At 41.4% G+C, this 18,330-nt stretch overlaps 1 pseudogene across 1 annotated transcript in view; it reads left to right on the top strand.

Annotated features, from left to right (window-relative positions):
- Positions 1-7,001: 7,001 nt before the first annotated feature.
- LOC308279591 (Fanconi anemia core complex-associated protein 24-like) overlaps positions 7,002-18,330 on the top strand; it is a 169,081-nt pseudogene continuing 157,752 nt past the window's right edge. Inside the window, exons 1-2 of the transcript in view lie at positions 7,002-7,107; positions 8,720-8,859. The product of the transcript in view is annotated as a Fanconi anemia core complex-associated protein 24-like (transcript). The remainder of the gene's footprint in view (positions 7,108-8,719; positions 8,860-18,330) is intronic.

The following is an 18,330-nucleotide window of genomic DNA, read 5'->3' as shown; positions in this document are numbered from 1 at the left end:
TGGGTAATACACGCCAGAACCAAAGAAACAAGAATTCCCATCCAGCAGACAACTAAGCAAAGAAGAATAAACAGTATCTCAAACAGAAATAAGATCTTAACATGTTGGGAATTAAAAATTATCTCTCTATAATCACACTGAATGTAAACGGCCTCAACTCCCCAATAAAAAGACATAAAGTGGCAAAATGGATTAAACGCCAGAATCCATTCATCTGCTGCTTACAAGAAACACACCTTACAAGTAAAGATAGGAACAAACTCAAGGGAAAGGGCTGGAGCAAGGTAATCCATGCTAATGGTACTGGAAGACAAGCAGGAGTAGCAACTATGATATCAGACAATTTAGACTTCAAACCCAAACTTATTAGAAGAGACAAAGAAGGTCACCTTTTACTGGTAAAAGGAATAGTCCAGCAAGAGGAAATAACAATAATCAACATCTATGCCCCAAACATAGGGGAAGCTACTTTCATAAATCAAACTCTTTGTGACATGAAGTCACACATAAATCCCAACACAATAATACTGGGAGACTTCAACATACCTCACAATACTAGACCGATCTTCCAGACAAAGGGTCAGTAAAGATGTCTCAGAACTAAAGAACACCATTAACCAAATGGACCTGTTGGACACATATAGAATATTTCAGCCAACTACAGCAGAGTTTACATTTTTCTCAGCTGCTCACGGAACCTTCTCCAAAATAGATCACATCCTGGGACACAAAATGAGCACTAGCAAATTTAAAAAATGTTACATACTTCCCTGTGTCATTTCAGACCATAATGGAATGAAACTAGAAATCAACTATAAGAAGACCCAAAGAAACAACATAAACATGTGGAAACTGAACACCACACTTCTCAATGAAGAATGGGTCATAAAAGATATAAGAGGTGAAATCAAGAAATTTCTAGAAACAAATGAAAATAAAGAAACAACGTATCAAAACCTCTGGGACACTTTGAAGGCAGTATTAAGAGGAAAATTTATAGCACTGAGTGCTCACATAAGAAAAACAGAAAATCTTCAAATAAATAGCCTTACGACACACCTCAAAGCCCTTGAAAAGCAGGAACAATTGAACCCCAAAGCCAGCAGAAGACGGGAAATTATTAAAATTAGAGCAGAAATTAATGAAATAGAGAATAAAAAACAATACAGAAAATAAACAAAACAAAAAGCTGGTTTCTTGAAAAGATTAACAAGATTGATAAACCACTGGCCAACCTAACTAAAAAAAAGAGAGAATCAACCCAAATTATGAAGATAAGGGATGAAAAAGGAGACATTACTACTGACAGCGTAGAAATCCAGAGGATTATCAGAAACTACTTTGAAAAACTATACTCCAACAAAATGGAAAATCTGGAGGACATCGACAACTTCCTACATAAATACAACCTTCCTAAACTGAGTCAAGAAGATATAGAACACTTAAACCAACCAATAACAATCAAAGATATTGAAACAGCAATAAAGAGCTTACCATCAAAGAAAAGCCCAGGACCAGATGGTTTCCCAAGTGAATTCTATAAAACCTTTACAGAAGAACTAATCCCAATACTACTCAAACTATTTCGGGAAATAGAAAAAAGCGGGACTCTCCCAAATACATTCTAAAAAGCCAACATCACACTAATACCCAAACCGAATAAAGACAGTTCAAGGAAGGAAAACTACAGGCCTATATCTCTGATGAACTTGGATGCAAAACTATTAAACAAAATACTAGCAACACGCATTCAAAACCACATCAAGAAAATCATTCACCATGACCAGGTAGGGTTCATCCCAGGGATGCAAGGCTGGTTCAATATACGAAAATCAATCCATGTAATTCATCATATAAACAGAATCAAAGACAAAAACCACATGATCATCTCAATAGATGCTGAAAAAGCATTTGATAAAATTCAACATCCATTTATGATAAAAACACTGCAGAGAATTGGAATAGAAGGAACATATCTCAACATTATTAAGGCTATCTACAATAAGCCCACCGCCAACATCATATTAAATGGGGAAAAACTTCAAGAATTCCCCCTAAAAACTGGAACGAGACAAGGATGTCCACTATCACCACTTCTCTTCAATATAGTACTAGAGACTCTAGCCAGAGGAATAAGGCAAGAAAAGGAAATCAAAGGAGTACAAATAGGAAAAGAAGAACTTAAGCTTTCACTATTTGCAGATGACATGATACTATATTTAGAAAACCCAAGAAACTCAACCAAAAGGCTTATAGAACTGATCAACAAATTCAGCAAAGTATCTGGATACAAAATCAATCTTAAAAAATCAGAAGCTTTCCTGTACACCAACCATAAATCCACTGAAAAAGAAATTCAGAAAACACTTCCTCTCAGGATCTCCCACAAAAAAATAAAATACCTAGGAATAAATTTGACCAAGGAGGTAAAAGATCTCTACAAAGAAATTTATAAAACACTGAAAAAAGAAATCGAAGAAGATCTTAGAAGATGGAAAGATCGTCCATGTTCATGGATTGGCAGAATAAATATCATTAAAATGGCCATCCTCCCAAAAGTGATCTACAGATTTAATGCAATGCCCATTAAACTACCAAGATCATTCCTCACAGACATAGAAAAATCAGTCCTTAAATTTATCTGGAATAACAAAAAGCCCAGAATAGCCAAGGTAGTTCTCAGTAACAAAAACCACGCAGGAGGAATCACAATACCTGACTTTAAACTATACTACAAAGCCATTGTAATAAAAACAGCATGGTACTGGCAAAAGAACAGATATATAGACCAATGGAGCAGAATAGAAGACCCAGAAACAAGTCCACACACTTTCAGCCAATTGATTTTTAACAAAGGGGCCAAAAACATACACTGGAAAAAAGATAGCCTCTTCAACAAATGCTGTTGGCAAAACTGGTTAACCATATGCAGAAAATTGGAAATTAATCCCACTTTCTCACCCTGTACAAAAGTCAACTCACGATGGATCAAAGACTTGGAAATTAAACCAGAGACCTTGAAGCTCCTTGAAGAAGGCATAGGTCCAACACTACAACACATAGGCACAGACAAACATTTCCTCAACAAGACCCCAAAGGCACAACAAATTAAAAGGAGAATCAATACATGGGATTGCATGAAACTGAAGAGCTTCTGTTCAGCAAAGGAAACTATCAAGAACCTCAATCGAGAGCCAACAGAATGGGAGAAGATTTTTGTCACCTACACCACTGATAGAGGACTAATATCTAGAATATACAGAGAACTCAAGAAACTCAACACTAAGAAAACAATGCATCCAATAACAAAATGGGCAAATGAACTAAATAGACACTTCACAACAGAAGAAATTCAAATGGCCAATAAATGCATGAAAAAATCCTCAACATCACTGGCAATCAGAGAGATGCAAATCAAAACTACCCTGAGATTTCACCTAACTCCAACTAGAATGGCAATCATTCAAAACACAAACAACAACAGATGCTGGCGAGGATGTGGAGAAGCGGGAACTCTAAGACATTGTTGGTGGGTTGCAAATTAGTGCAACCACTTTGGAAAACAGTATGGAGAATCCTCAGAAGAATGGGAACAAACCTACCATTTGATCCAGCAATACAACTGTTGGGTATCTACCCAAAAGAAAAGAAACCAAACTACCAAACTAATGCATGTGTATCTATGTTCATAGCTGCACAATTCACCATAGCCAAACTATGGAACCAGCCAAGATGTCCATCAACAGATGAATGGATTACAAAACTGTGGGATATGTACACAATGGAATTTTACTCAGCCATCAAAAAAAACTCAATTATGTCATTTCCAGGGAAATGGATGGAACTGGAGGACATTATGCTAAGTGAGATTAGTCAGTCACAAAAAATAAGAAATCAGATGCTTTCCCTAATATGTGAGAGTTAGGGAGAAAAGAGGAGCAAACATGACAACCTAAAGGAGGAGAAAGGAGGGGGAAGAGAAAAATCTCTAAAGCACACAATGTACTTAAACATATCAAAGTCAATTACTAAGCCAAGCAAGGAAGGGAGGGACGGGGAGGGAAATGGGGTGGGATTTGGGTAGGGGTTAAATCAGCGATGAGTACGTTTGTACACACAAGTTTTTTTACCCCAATTAATTGTATGAATATAATGCACCAATAAAAAATTAAAAAAAAACAAAATAAAGAATAAAAATATAGCTCAGAGGTAGAATGACCATGAGTTCCATCCCCAGTACAGCAAAAAAAAAAAAAAAAAAAAGTTCAAAACTCTATCTAAAATCTTGGAGGGCATAGAAAAAAGTCTCAGGAATAAAAGGGGTGGAGAGGGCGTAGCTAAGTGGTACAGCATGCTTAGCATGCAGAAGGCCCTGGGTTCCATCTCTAGCACAAATAAAATAAAATAAAATAAAATAAAATAAAATAAAATAAAATAAAATAAAATAAATATAAGTAGTATTAACCCAAGCATATGGACTTTAATGCTTATATTTCAAAATATACTAATTGCATCCTATCGTGAAATGTGAGAACATGGTGCACTTTACTTGACTAGATCCCCAAGTCCACGAGCCCTCAGAGAAGCCAGATTAGGTGCAGCACCACAGCACTGTGGTAAATTTTTCTAAAGATAAGTCTTGTGATTTTTCTGGCCACTTTGAACAGTTCCAGGATCCAGGACCTGGTGCTGAGCCAGGGATAACCTCAGTGCCTGGCCATCTGAGACTCACCTTGGTCTCTCTGAAGACTGGCTAGGGCTGCGGGGAGCAGGTATGCAGGGCACAGCTGGCTTGGGATCGATGTCAGCTGCCAGCCAGCCACGAAGGATGATATTTTTCTGCACAAACAAAACACAGGTCACTGGCATGGGGGTGGGAATCACCTGGTCCTGTCGCCTTCACGATCACCACGTGGGAGGGAAACCTGCACTGGCCACCAGGGATCCAGCCCACCAGGAGCCCCACTATGCCTTCCCATTCCCAAGCCCCATATGCCAGACAGTGCATCCACCAGGGGGTGCCACTACACCTGTCCACTATGGGGCCATGTGGACCTTCCCAGAGCAGCTGCCCTGGCCATGTCAATCACCTGTCTAACTTCTAGACAGTGCAACCATAGGCTGTCAATCAGTTGTGTATATCTGCACACAGTGGAAAATGTTCTGAATGTTAATGCTTTGGATAAAAACTCAATAACATGCTGATTTGAATTAGTAAAATTATCATTGCCAGATGGGGTGGCGGACGCTTGCAATCACCGCGCTTGGGAGGCTGAGACAGGAGGATTGCACAAGTTCGAAGCCAGCCTCAACTACTTAGTGAGGCTCTCAGCAACTTAGTGAGACCCTGTTTCCAAATAAAATATAAAATAGGTCTGGGAGGATAGCCTGGAGGTAGAAAAGCCCCTGGGGTCCACCTCCTGTACAAAACACACACAAAAAGAAATAAAATAATAATACGCAAGCCTGATCATGCCAATGTCTTTAGAACCCAGTGCCTTCAACTGACCGCCCCTCCCCCACCAGCTCCACTCAGGCCTCCCCTTTTCTGTTCCCTCTGCCTGCCTTGTTTCCCTGCAAATTTTCCCATGACCACTTGTCGCTGTGTGCTCATACTCCCCGTCTCATCCTTTGAACACCCCTGCTGCCTTTCTTGCTTCCTCAAAGATCCTGGTCCCTAATCCTCTGATACCTCCCTACTGCTCTCCTACAACTTGATTCTACCAACTTTGTCTGGGGTATAGTGGTGCGGATCCCACCCAGGGCATGGCACATGTTAGGCATGACTGATGCCATGCAGAGAATGGACCTTGTGTGAGAGCAGGGGTGAAGGCAGAGAAGCTAGCGAGGAGCTGTTTAGGGATCAGGCCAGGTAGCCAGATGCTGGAGGTCGGGTGGGCACCGCCTATAGGTACATATGGTGGGTGGAATCGGTGCACTTGCTGATGGGTGGACGGGGTGGGTGGAAAAGGGAAAAGTCAAGATGATTCCCTATGGGGGATCCAGCAGTGGAGCTGGTCTGCGCCCGGCAGGAGCACACTTCCCAACACAGAGCAAAAGCTGCTAACAGAGTGATTCCTGTCTGTCTGCAGCCAACCCAGGAGAGAGATTCTTTACAACAGGAAAACTCAGGTCTTCTCAAACTGAAAACCACGCCCTCTCGTGCCCCGCCTCGTCTCAGTCTCAGTCTCAGTACTATCCCCTAACCCACCCCAACTTCTTACCCTTAACTCCAGGCACCACCCGGTGAGAGCAAGACCGGTGGGATCTACTTATCAACAGGCTCCGGCGGCCTTTCTGAAGCCTCTGGAGCATCCTTGCTCCTGGAGGTGGCCTGGTCTCAGGCAGGGACCAAAGCCTATCACCCAATCGCACTCTTGCGCTTTCTCTAGCTTAAATCCAGACGCCTTTTCTCTCAGAAGACTTTCCAACAACAACAACTGCCACTGGCTCTGTTTTGGCCTCGACCAATTAGAGTCAAAGTTGCTTTCACAAACGTTGCTCTTGGCAACTAGCAGGTGTTTTTGAATCTCCACCAATAGGAAAGCAACTGCATTGTCTAGCTCTTATTGGAGAGTTCCAGTGTCAATCTCTGACACAGCAGCCAATCCAGAGCCAAGGAAGGTGGAAGGTGGGCAGGATGAAAAACTGGACCTGCATAGCTGGTAGGAATCAGGAAGGAATGTGCTTCCCTGATCCTTAGGCTCGGGTGGAGGGGGCTCCCTGCTGGCTTATCTCAGGTCCTGAACTGGACAGAGGAGCCATGGCACTGAACAATCTGGGATATCAGAGGCTAGACAAGTTCTGAAAATTAGGAACACAGCTGCCAGGGCCATAATCCCCAGGTTTTTAGACTTTAGCACACAATTCCATCTTTGAAAGACCATTAAGCAGACAGGCTCCTGCTAGAGTCCCTGGCTTTCCAGTGGACCTTGGGGCTGTGTGCAGGAAGGCTGGCTTAAGAGGTAAATTGCATTTCCCTCACTAGGTCGAGACCACCTATGGAAAGGCATCCTCCTGACTGTGTGGGTCCAGTACACGTACCTTTTGGGCACATTGTGGCCAATGAGAAATGGCATGGGTAGCAGCTGGCACAGGAAATGCAAGGTCAGTGGCCTGCCTTCTGTCATATGCCCTTTCCTTTCTGTGGTTTAAAAATAAATTTAAGCCTGGCATGGTGGCACACACTTGTTCTCCCATCATTCAGGAGGCTGAGACCAGAGGGTCATGGTTCTCAGACAGCCTCAGCTACTTAGTGAGTCCCTTTGCAACTTAGTGAGATCCTGTTTCAAATTAAAGAATAAAAATAGGACAGGGTGTGCCGCTGTCCCTTCTCAGCATATATGAACATGAGAAACACTTGTATTAATCAGCAAGGCCTCACAGAGGCAAGCCCCGAGGAAGAAACGTCATCTCTGGCAAAAATACTCCCTGCTCTTAGATTTCTATACTAATAAGCTACAATGATGTAAAACAGGATCCCAAGAATTAGGACTGTGGAAGAAGTTGAGTCCATGCAAGATAAATTTTCTAGTAAAATGTCTGAGCCTTCAGACTTTCTCTGTATTGTTCCAGCAGTAATAAAGGGCAGTCAGAATTCAGGGGCTGCATAATTTCTTTCGGCCTTCCTGCAGGCAGGTCCTTTGATCTAAAGATTAGCTCCCAGCACCTCTCTGCCAGCAGGGGAAGCTGCAAACCTACCTTTTGCCCCATTTCCCAAAGAGATGTAAAACTGTCTCTGGAATCTGGGCCATTTGTTTCCTCATTAAGAGATGCTAATAAGCTTTTTTCTAGCAAAGGCATACCATTTGTGACTCAGCAGCAGGACAGTAAAAAACCCAAAAGTCTGCTTCAATATTATGCATTAAAGAACAATTATAGAAATCCAATCACCTGTGTTATAATGTTTTTGCCCTGTCTACTAACTGTAATATAAGTATTGCCTTATAGGGGATGGCGGGACAGAAAGGACCGGACAAATCCTCACCGCAGCCCTATGGATCTTGATAGAGGAGGGCCTGGACTAAGCCCTGGGGACAAAAGACTCTGGAAGAACCAAAGGAGATCCTAGAAGACTAAATTTCTCCAAAACGGACTTTTGGTGTGACCCCCGCCTGTCTGGATTCCGGACCTTGTCCCCTAGGGTTTACCTGTGAGGCAAAGAAAACTGTGACAAAAGCCAAGGGGACTGACTTTAACCGCCCAGTCCCAGACGAATCTTAAACTGTGATGCCATGGATCTCCTTTTATCCTGTTTATCTTGTTTATACTTAACGCCTCACTATTGTCCTTTGGTGCTTACACTGGGTATAAATACTGGTGATGAAAACTAAAACTTTGTCAATTGCACAAGAGGCAGTTGTCCATGTCAGTCATTTCAGATTTTTCCTGGAGAGGAATCTCCACTTTTAGCGCCGTGAACAGGAACTTTAAGGAGTTTATTACATAAAAAGGGAAAAATTCGCTGCAGATAAGTGGCTGCAGAACTACAACCGAAACCTTTGCCCACCTTTCTGAGACTCTCGTTCCCAAGCGGACTCAGTGCTGGATTTATTGTGCCCAGTACTGAGCTAGTCGTCACAAGGGGGTGTAGCTCGGAGACTGAATGCCCCTGGGTCCCATCCCCAGACTCACACACACACAAAATAAATATCATAAAAATAAATTTTAAAATCTACCTATTGCCTAAGTTAACAGTGCTCATTTCCTCCATTTTAAGGGAAAATTAAACTCATTTTTGAGGATGTCCTGACACTGGTAGATTTTTACCTGTCCAGCAGATCCTGCATTCTTTATATCACTGCAGCTGACTTGGTAGCAGCAAATGGCTACAGAAAGAGACTTGTTCGAATTAGGAATGTAAGTACTAATTCAGGCATGGTGGAATATACCTGTAATTCCAGTACTTGGAAAGCTGAGAGAGAAGAGGAGGATTATAAGCTCAAGACCATCCTCCGCCTTGGACCCAGCCAAGGAGTGAGTCAAGAGCCAAGGCCAGCACGGCCGGGATTGGAGCCTGCCGTAAGGCAAGGCGGGTGCTGGGGCCTCAGAGGCCAGGATTGGAGCCTGCCGAGGGGTGAGGCTGGTGCTGGGGCCAATGAGCCCGGGATCAGTGTATGCCATGAGGCAAGGCTGAGGCTGCGGCCTCCGAGGCCGGGATCGAAGTCTGCCGAGGGATGAGACTGGTGCTGGGACAAGCGAGGCTGGGATTGGAGCCTGTCATGAGGCAAAGCTGGTGCTGGGGCCTTTGAGGCCGGGATCAGAGCCTGCCAAGGGGTTAGGCCTGTGCCGGGTCCATTGAGGCCGGGATCAGAGCCTGCCATGAGGCAAGGCCGGTGCTGGGGCCTCCAAGGCTGGGATTGGAGCCTGCTGAGGGGTTAGGCCAGAACTGAGGCCAGCGAGGCTGGGATTGGTGCCTGTCATGAGGCAAGGCTGGTGCTGGGGCCTTTGAGGCCGGGATCAGAGCCTGCCAAGGGTTTAGGCCTGTGCCAGGGCCAGTGAGGCTGGGATCACAGCCTGCTGAGGGGTTAGGCCTGAACTGGGGCCAACGAGGCTGGCATTGGGGCCTGCTGCGAGGCAAGGCTGGTACTTGAGCCAGCGAGGCCAGGATCAGAGTCTTCCAGGGGGCCAGGCTGGCACCAGGGCCTTCAGGAGCAGGATCTGAACTTGCAATGTGGCATACTTAGAGAATCATCACAGAAAATAGAAAATCAGATGCTTTCCCTAATATGCAAAAACTAGGAAGAAATGAGTAAGGGAGGAGATCTAGTTGAAGAAAGGGCCCCATGGGAGAGCAATTAATGTGACCAATCAGAGGGGATGGGATGTGGGAAGATGGAATCTCCTTAAAATGCATGATATATGTAAACAAATGAATCAAAGTTAATCACCAAATCGAGCATGGGATCGAGGGAGGGGCAGAGAATGGGACAGGGAGGGGATACGGGTTAATTGGATGATGTTGCTGGTATACCCTCACAAGTCTTGTACTCCATTGTGATGTTTGACTACAATGCACCAATAAAAAGATATACATAAAAAACAAAAAATAAACAAAAAAGTTTAAAAGAACTGGGGTGTAGCTCAGAGGTAGAATATCTCTGGTTTCAATCTCCAGTACTACACAAAGAACAAAAGTTACAAATGTTAAGTTCTGAATTAAACTGAAATCAAACAGTGTTTCCTCCATCACTTGTAATAATTTATATATAATGCCATTAGATGCCGCCATTACTTCCTTTTCCTCGGTATCTGTGTGAAGATATTTCCAACACAAGAAATTGGCTAAGCTTAAAGAAGCAGAGCCCCGAGGGGAAGTGTTGTCTCTGGCCAAAGTACTCCCCCACTCTTAGATATTCTTTCATAACTATTATTCTTTTGGTAATGATTCTTTTAATTTTCCACATGAATTGCTCTGGTAATGTAAGATTAGGACTGTGAGAGAAACTGAGTCAGTGGAAAATAAATTTTCAAGTAATTTGTCTAAGCCTCTAAATGCCCTCGGCTTTGCTCAAATAGTAATAAAATCTAGTCAGAATTCAGATGCAGTGGGAGCATTCCAGTCACAGCAATTAAAAACGCAGATTTCCCCTCTATCTCTGACCTTCATTCTAATCATTAACCTACAGTAAAAGCCTTAAGAGTCAGCTGAAACCATTAGCCCTAAAAACCTGTAAGGGAGGCAACTGGTGCCTCTGTTTACCCCCTCTCCTTGTGATCCAGCCTAGATACAGAGAAGATAAAATTTGTGTGTGGACTTCCGGGAAGATGGCGACCGAGAAAAGCGGGGCTTAAGAGCCCCGCTAACAACAAATCTCCATTACCACAAAATCAGTGCCTTTCATAGCCAGAAAACACCATCGCCAGAGAAACCAAAAAATCACCAGGCTCCAGAGAGAAAGCGGACTGAGAACAGAGCCACAGAGGAGATACACCGGCCTTGCGCCTGAGGATGCGGCAGCAGCGCCATACTGCCGGCGGCATCGGCGAATTCACCGGAGGGCTACAGCAAGCCGAGGTGAGCCACTGCGGAACAGCTAGGCGGGATTTCTCGGCGCAGAGAGCATCTAAAGCTCCCAGTGGCCGAGCTCAGCACACGCTGCAGGGATTCAGAGTGGAAATCAAAACCATGAAGAAAAACGCCAGCCCCACAGCCGAAGGCGTAGCAGCGGCGCCATATTGCCACCGGTGGCAGCAGCAGCGAATTCAGCGAGGCCAGTACAGCTACATCTGCGTACTCAAGAACAGTGAGTCAAACTGCGGGCCACAGAGGAGAAATCCCAGTACTGTACTCCCTGGGACTTGACCCAGTGGGGGAGGGGTGGTGGCAGAGATATCACACCTTAGGAGAACGTGCAACCTGGCACCCCCCACAGTCTAAAGCAGCCTCTATCGACTCTCTGGGTTGGAAACTCTGTGATAAAACCCAGTAAAGGAGTAGTGGGGTCTGAGATACTACTGACTCGAGATCCAGAACACCTTAAGTGAAGTCATAGTGACCCAAGGGAAGAACCCAGAGAAGGCACAAACTTCCAAAATCATGGGAAAGAGGAATAATACTGGAGCAATGAATGCCCACAACCCCACAACACCAGAACCCGATAAAACAGAAAATCAGAGATTTCTAGAAGACCAAATCAGGAAAATAACTGTAGAAATAATAGAGGTGCTTCGAAAAGAACTCAGAGAGAGCCAAAAAGAGATAAAGGATGCAATTAATGAAGTAAAGGCCTCAATTCAAAGCATGAACAACCGATTAGACCACATGGAGAACAGAATCTCGCTCTTAGAAGATGATCATTCCAAAAATGAACGCATAGTTTCTAATCTAGAAAAAAATATTCGACAGCAGGAATCTGACATTGAAGAAATATGGGCCCATTTTAAGAGAGCTAACCTAAGAATAATTGGAATAGAGGAGGGAAAAGAAAGTGATACCAAAGGGATCAACAATCTCTTCAAGGAAGTAATAGTAGAAAATTTTCCAAACATAGAGAAAGAGGTTGATACACAGGTCCAGGAAACTTATAGAACTCCCTTTAGACAGGATCAGAGAAGAGGATCCCCACGCCACATAATTGTCAAAATGACCAATGTGGAAGCCAAGCAGAGAATCTTAAAGGCAACAAAAACAAAGGGCCAAGTGACATTCAGAGGGAAGCCAATTAGAATCACTCCAGACTTCCCAAACCAGGTTATGAGAGCCGGAAGGGCTTGGAATAACATATTCCAAACTCTGAAAGAAAACAACTTCCAGCCAAAAATTTCCTACCCAGCAAAACTTTCTATCAAATTAGATGGAGAAAGAAGAAGCTTCCGTGACAAACAGAAACTGAAGGAATTTATATCTTCAAAACCAGCGCTAGAGAAAATACTCAAAGAGATTAACTACAAAGAAGAAATAGGTAACACACACCAGAACCAGAGAAACAAGATTTTCCATCCAACAGACAACTTAGATTGGTTATCTGTGGAGAGTCATTATTTATGTTAGACTTTTACCTATCTCTAAATTGTATTGTTTGCCTTTATTGTTGTTAATTTTTAGGATTTCTAGTTGGAATATTAATATACCTTCAGATATAGCATTTAGAAACATTTTATCCCATTCTATTAGTAACTGTTACCTCTGTTTACATTGTCTTTGGATATACAATTTTTTTTTATTTTTTAGGGAGTTTGTATACTCTTCTGTTGCCTGTGCCATTGAAATCATATCCAAGAAATCACTGCCAATTTCAATGTTGTGAGGTTTTATGACCCAGATTTTCTCCTAAAAGTTTATAGTCTTAAGATTTATATTTAGGTCTTTTATCTAGTTTGAGTTAATATTTGTATATGGGATTAGGTAAGGGTCCAATTTTATTCTTTCCATGTAATTATTATTTTTCAACAATATTTAGTTAAAAGATTATTATTTCCACCACCAAATGTTCGTGGAAACCTTGTCAAAAATAACTTGACAATATAGGGAAGAATTTAGCTCTAGGCTTGTATTTAACTCCAATGGTTTATATATCTGCCTTTAGAACAGTACTACACTGTTTCAATTATTGTAGCTTTATATGGTTTGAAATCAGAAAATATATATCTTCTAGCTTTGTTCTTTTTCAAGATTGTTGTGGGTATCTAGAGTCCATATTCCATATTAGGATAGATTTTTTTTGTCTGAAACATAAATATATAAATATATGATAGTTTCACCTAAAAAATAGAAAAAAATATTCTCTGGTAAGAAAGAAAGTAAAAAGAAATATTGAAATGTTATCTTTAAGTCATCAAAAGCTTGGTATCAGACAAATGAAACTTATGTGAGATTTTCATTTTTAATTTTGGATAAATTGCTATAATACTAGATGTCAACCACTAAGCCAAGCATGGGAGGGAGGGATGGGGAGAGAATGGGGTGGGGATCGGGTGGGGGCTGACTGGGCGATGTGTGTATGTATGTCTACAAAAGTTTATATCCCACTATGATGTATGAATACAGTGCACCAGTAAAAAAATAAATTTAAAAAAAAAGAAAGACTGTGTCCTAATGTTCAACTTAACTCTGCTTTACTGATTTGGGATGGGTCGGTTGGACAAGACTTTTCCACTCTGTTTTGCCCTGATTATTGATCAATATGCCCTCAGGTGTTTGCTAATAAGAAAGTCCTGAGTGTACAGACAGATCTTATCACACTCCTGATTTATTCCTGGTTCATAAGATCTTTTATGCAGGTCAGAGGCTAAATGACTCATTTGTTTCATTTGATTCTCAGATGTCTTTTCTGTGGGGTTGCATGCTTTTTAGAATATACTTATCCTTAAGAAATTGAAGGGTATGCTCAAAAATAATTGGAAAATCATTACAAATTAAGTGTTAAACTTCTTAACACATACTTATTTTCTCCTAAACTCTCAGATTGTACCTCAGAATTGAAATCCTCATTTCCTTACATGAAACACAACTATCACTGCTTATTTGGACTCAATTCATTCATTACATGTTAAATTTACTGAAAATGAATTTGCCAAATTTCTTTATCATAAAGATTTCCTCACAAAAAATGGATTTTTACCTCCCATTGCTTTAGTGAACCCTCTCTACTGCATTTAAGTCATTTTCCTATGTGATAAATACAGAGCAGAATGAAAAACAAATTTCTAAATCTTTAATAATATTATATATTGTGATAGTGTTTATGTATGAATAGGACTATATAGCTTAGGTCCATTTCCGACTCCGTGTGTGTGCATTGCTAAAGATTAAACCCAGAGGCATTGCTAACTCTGAGCTACTCTCAGCTTTTTTATTATCTTAGAAGAGCACTTCATTAAGCTGTTGACAGATTCACAAAGTTGCTGAGGATTACAAGCCTGTGCCACCATCCCGACCAGTTCTGATATATTAGAACTTACACTAAAGATGTAGATTAAATTTTTGTTAATATTTACTGACTTCGTATTGAAATAAGTTAGCAAGTTAGTGTTTGTACCCTAACACCTAAAGTCCTGCTTCGGAAGGTCTGAACCTCTTAGTAGACAGTGGTGTTAATTCTAGGACCATATCCTCACGGTTGACACTCAAGTCAATTAGACACCACAAGGCAGAATTAACTTTTGAATCTTGGCATTAATGACTGAGAACATGACACCACTTTTGAGCCTCTGGGATAGGTCACCCTTTAACATGAACCCAACTCGGTTGCTGTCACTGATATATTGTCTGTAATTTCAGATATCAGATCACAAAACTCAAAAAGTTCTTAAATTGTATGTGTGTGTGTGTGTGTGTGTGTGTGTGTGTGTGTGTGTGTGTGTGTTTACTGGGAACTGAGCCCAATGGCCCCCTGGCACTGAGGAATACACCTGGCTCTCCTTTTATCTTGTTCTGAAGCCAACTGTCTCACTACGTTGTGGAGGCTGACCTTGAACTTGCAATCCTTCTGCCTCAGTCTCCCAAGTACTGAAATTACAGGTGGGCGCCGCCACCCCCAACTTGTTCTTTCTTACTTTTTCAAGTAAGGAGGTTGTAAACATGGAAACACAAACAGTATTCAGGAAAAACTTTGTCCCAACTTTAGCTAGGACTTCTTATATCCTAAAAATATTTGAAGTTTAATAACAAGTTAAAATTTTCATAAATTAAATATTAAATTAGGATGTATTCATTCTAAAAGGCTGCTCTGAAAGGTAATTCTATTTGGTTCTTGCTATATGATTAAGGCAAAAAATGTGAACCAGAAATTTGCATTTAAGATTTTACATACCTGCTGCTGGTACTTTTTGTTCCAATAAGGGCTGTCCGGTGGGCGCACTGGCGTCAACTCTGGAATTAATGCTGCAGACAAACCCATATATTAGTTACAGAAACTACTTAGAACAATTAAAAAAACTGATCATCTTTATGAAATTAAAGAGAAAAACATTAAAAATCTTATTTTTATTTTCATCTGTAAGGATTTTAATTAAGCTAATCTTTACATATTAAGTTACTTCCTCAGGAAATAACTTAATTATCCAAACATTTAACACATTCCTTGGAAGAACACTCCATGTCACAGGTTCAAGGCACAACATCTCATGAGCTCAAAGATTCAACCACAAACTCACCAAGTCCACATCAATAAGAAATCTTCAGAAACAAGCTATAAAAGTACCCTGGAAACATACACTCAAGCTGTACAGGATGCTCTACCTCAGTTGGTAACTTTTTGTGTGTGTGTGTGGTACTGGGGTTCCTGGAAGCCCTTCTACTTCCGGGCTACACTCCCAGACCTATGTTTACATTTTTTTTATTTAGAAACAGGGTCTCCTAAGCCAGCACGCGCGGCTGGCTTCGAACCTGCGAGATCCTCCTGTCTCTGCCTCCCAAGCGCGGGGATTACAAGCGTGCGCCACCACGCCCGGCTCAGTCGGTAACTTTTAAACCATCCACTTCGCCTATGTGCATCATTAATGTTTTCCAAAATTACTGTGACTTTTTACACCTTCAACTGTGAGTGCACCAGGCTCATATATTTGAAATGATTCGCTCCATCATTCTGACAAATTTCTTCTCTTAGACTCAGTCTGCTCTGTCAAGTCTTCTTTGATTATCACTATCTTCCCCTAAACTAGGGCATCTATGCTTGGGGCTACCTTAGTGCTGCATGAATTTTCTGATGTATCTTTACCACTTTACGTTATTTCTAGAAATGCCTTTTACTTGTAGACTGGAACATTCTGTTATGTCATCATGGTACAAATGGTATTTATTTCTTTGAACCAATATTTATTGAATTCCTGCCAAGTGCTGGCTTCTGGGGTTTAAAAAATATACAGAAAAGGTATCAGAGTGGCTTTGCTAAAGGCAATGACAAAGAAGCCTTCAAGTTGAGGTCAGAGCCTGGAGTGTTGGTGCACACTTGTAATCCAGGGACAGGAGGATTGCAGTTTCATGCCTAGCCTCTGCTACTTAGTCAGACCCTCTGCAACTTAGTGAGACCGTTTCAAAAGCAAGAATAAAAATAAGACTGATGGTGTAACTGGGGATACAATGCCCTGGGTTCAATCTCCGGTATCACAAAGAAAAGGAAGACAGAGGGCAGGAAGGCAAGGGCACAAGGGCAGGAAAGGCAGCAGCAGTTAGGAAGACAGGACTAACGCGGGTATGCACTTGTCTAATAAGGACCGGTAAGGACAACAGCACCAGCAGTTTAATAACGCCAGTAAGAGGCAGACAGAAGGATGTGCTAAAGATGGAGCGGCAGGCAGGCTCAGATGACGGGGGCCTCGTCAGTACCCTTAAGATGCCGAGACCTTTCTGTTTTCAAGAGTGGTTCGTGGTCAGATTTGCACCAGAGATGGGTCACTGGATAGGCTGTGTGGAGGAGGAATGTGAAGGGCATACGAGCAAGTGGAGGGAGATGAAAAAGAAGTCAACAGTGCAAAATAAAGATAATGCAGGACAGAGGGAATGTGTTTAGAAATATTTACAGTAGAAAATGTTCAGTGCCCAGTACAGAATAAATCCTGATTACATGAACAAATGGACAAACCAGGGTACCTGGAGAACTATCCTTCACTCCGTCCTTGTTGACAAAAACTATTGAGAGATGTGAGATGAACCCCACAGACTGTTGAAGGTTGCTCGCATTTACTTGATGGTTTTTCTGTTCATCTTTAAAGTTCTTCTGTTTGGATGCTGAGAAAACTCAGGCTTTTGTTTTAAATGTCTTGCTTCTCAGTCTACCAAACTGATTCAGAAATAAGACAGGGCTAAGGTGTTGCTCAGTGGTACAGCATGTACTTAGCATGAGCAAGACCCGAGTTCCATCCCCACCAAAACAAATGAAGTTATTAATTCTTAAAACAGTATCACTGACTCTAGTACCATCTAGTACAGCAAGATGTCATTGCCTTTATATGGGAGATAAAGACCAAAGTAAAACCATATGGATATCATCTCCTAAGTGGAAGAATTGAAAATACACAAAACGAATAATTTTAGTTTCATATGGAAGCAAAAAATAACTGAGAAGAATGGTTGAATATTTCATATTGCTTAGTGGCATAAATCCCTTTCTTAATAACATAGCTATGAAATAATATTCACTTTCTAAAAGTAAGCCATTCCAGTGTAATGACCAAAGGGAGCATCCGTTTCATCATGAGACCAATATGCTTAATGTGGCTGTAGAAGAGCACAGCACGTGCTGATGTCACACCATTCGCTCATTAATGCAGAGATACGTAGGATTTCAGGGATCAACATTAAATAAATGTATACTTATTTCAGATAAAGTGGCTTCAGATCGTAAATTTCCTACAAAATAACTCTGAATTCAAACCTAGTAAAAAAAAATAAGTATAATCAAAGTTTAATTTTATTTTATCTTTTTTTTTCAGTACTGGAAATGGAATCCAGGGGCATTCTACCTCCGAGCTACACCTATAGCCCTATTTTTTTTATAATTTTATTTTGGAACAAGGTTTCACTGAGTTGCAAAGAGCCACACTAAATAGTGGCTGAGGCTGTTCTCGAACCGTGATCCTCCAGTCTCAGCCTCCCAAATGCAGGGATTACAAGTGTGTGCCACCACGCCCGGACAAGCTTGATTTTTTTTTTAAACTATTCTTTTGTGATCAAAATGTTTACCCTCACTTTTTTACCTAGTATGGCATGAAAAAAGTAATGAACAGAAGTCTTACATGGGCCGGCACAAAATCGGTGCTTAGGTCGCTTAGGTCTCAGATCCTGAGCTGAGGTAATTAATTCCATGCACCTATGTATAAAAAAGTGATAAATAAAATTACTTTAATACTGATGTAGGAAAAAATTATCATGTATATTAATATCAGATA

This window comes from Muscardinus avellanarius (genome assembly GCF_963383645.1).
Source record: "Muscardinus avellanarius genome assembly, contig: SCAFFOLD_36, whole genome shotgun sequence".
Lineage (NCBI taxonomy): Eukaryota > Metazoa > Chordata > Mammalia > Rodentia > Gliridae > Muscardinus > Muscardinus avellanarius.
The sequence above is the reverse complement of the archived record's forward strand: the minus strand, read 5'-3'. Positions and strand labels throughout refer to the sequence as shown.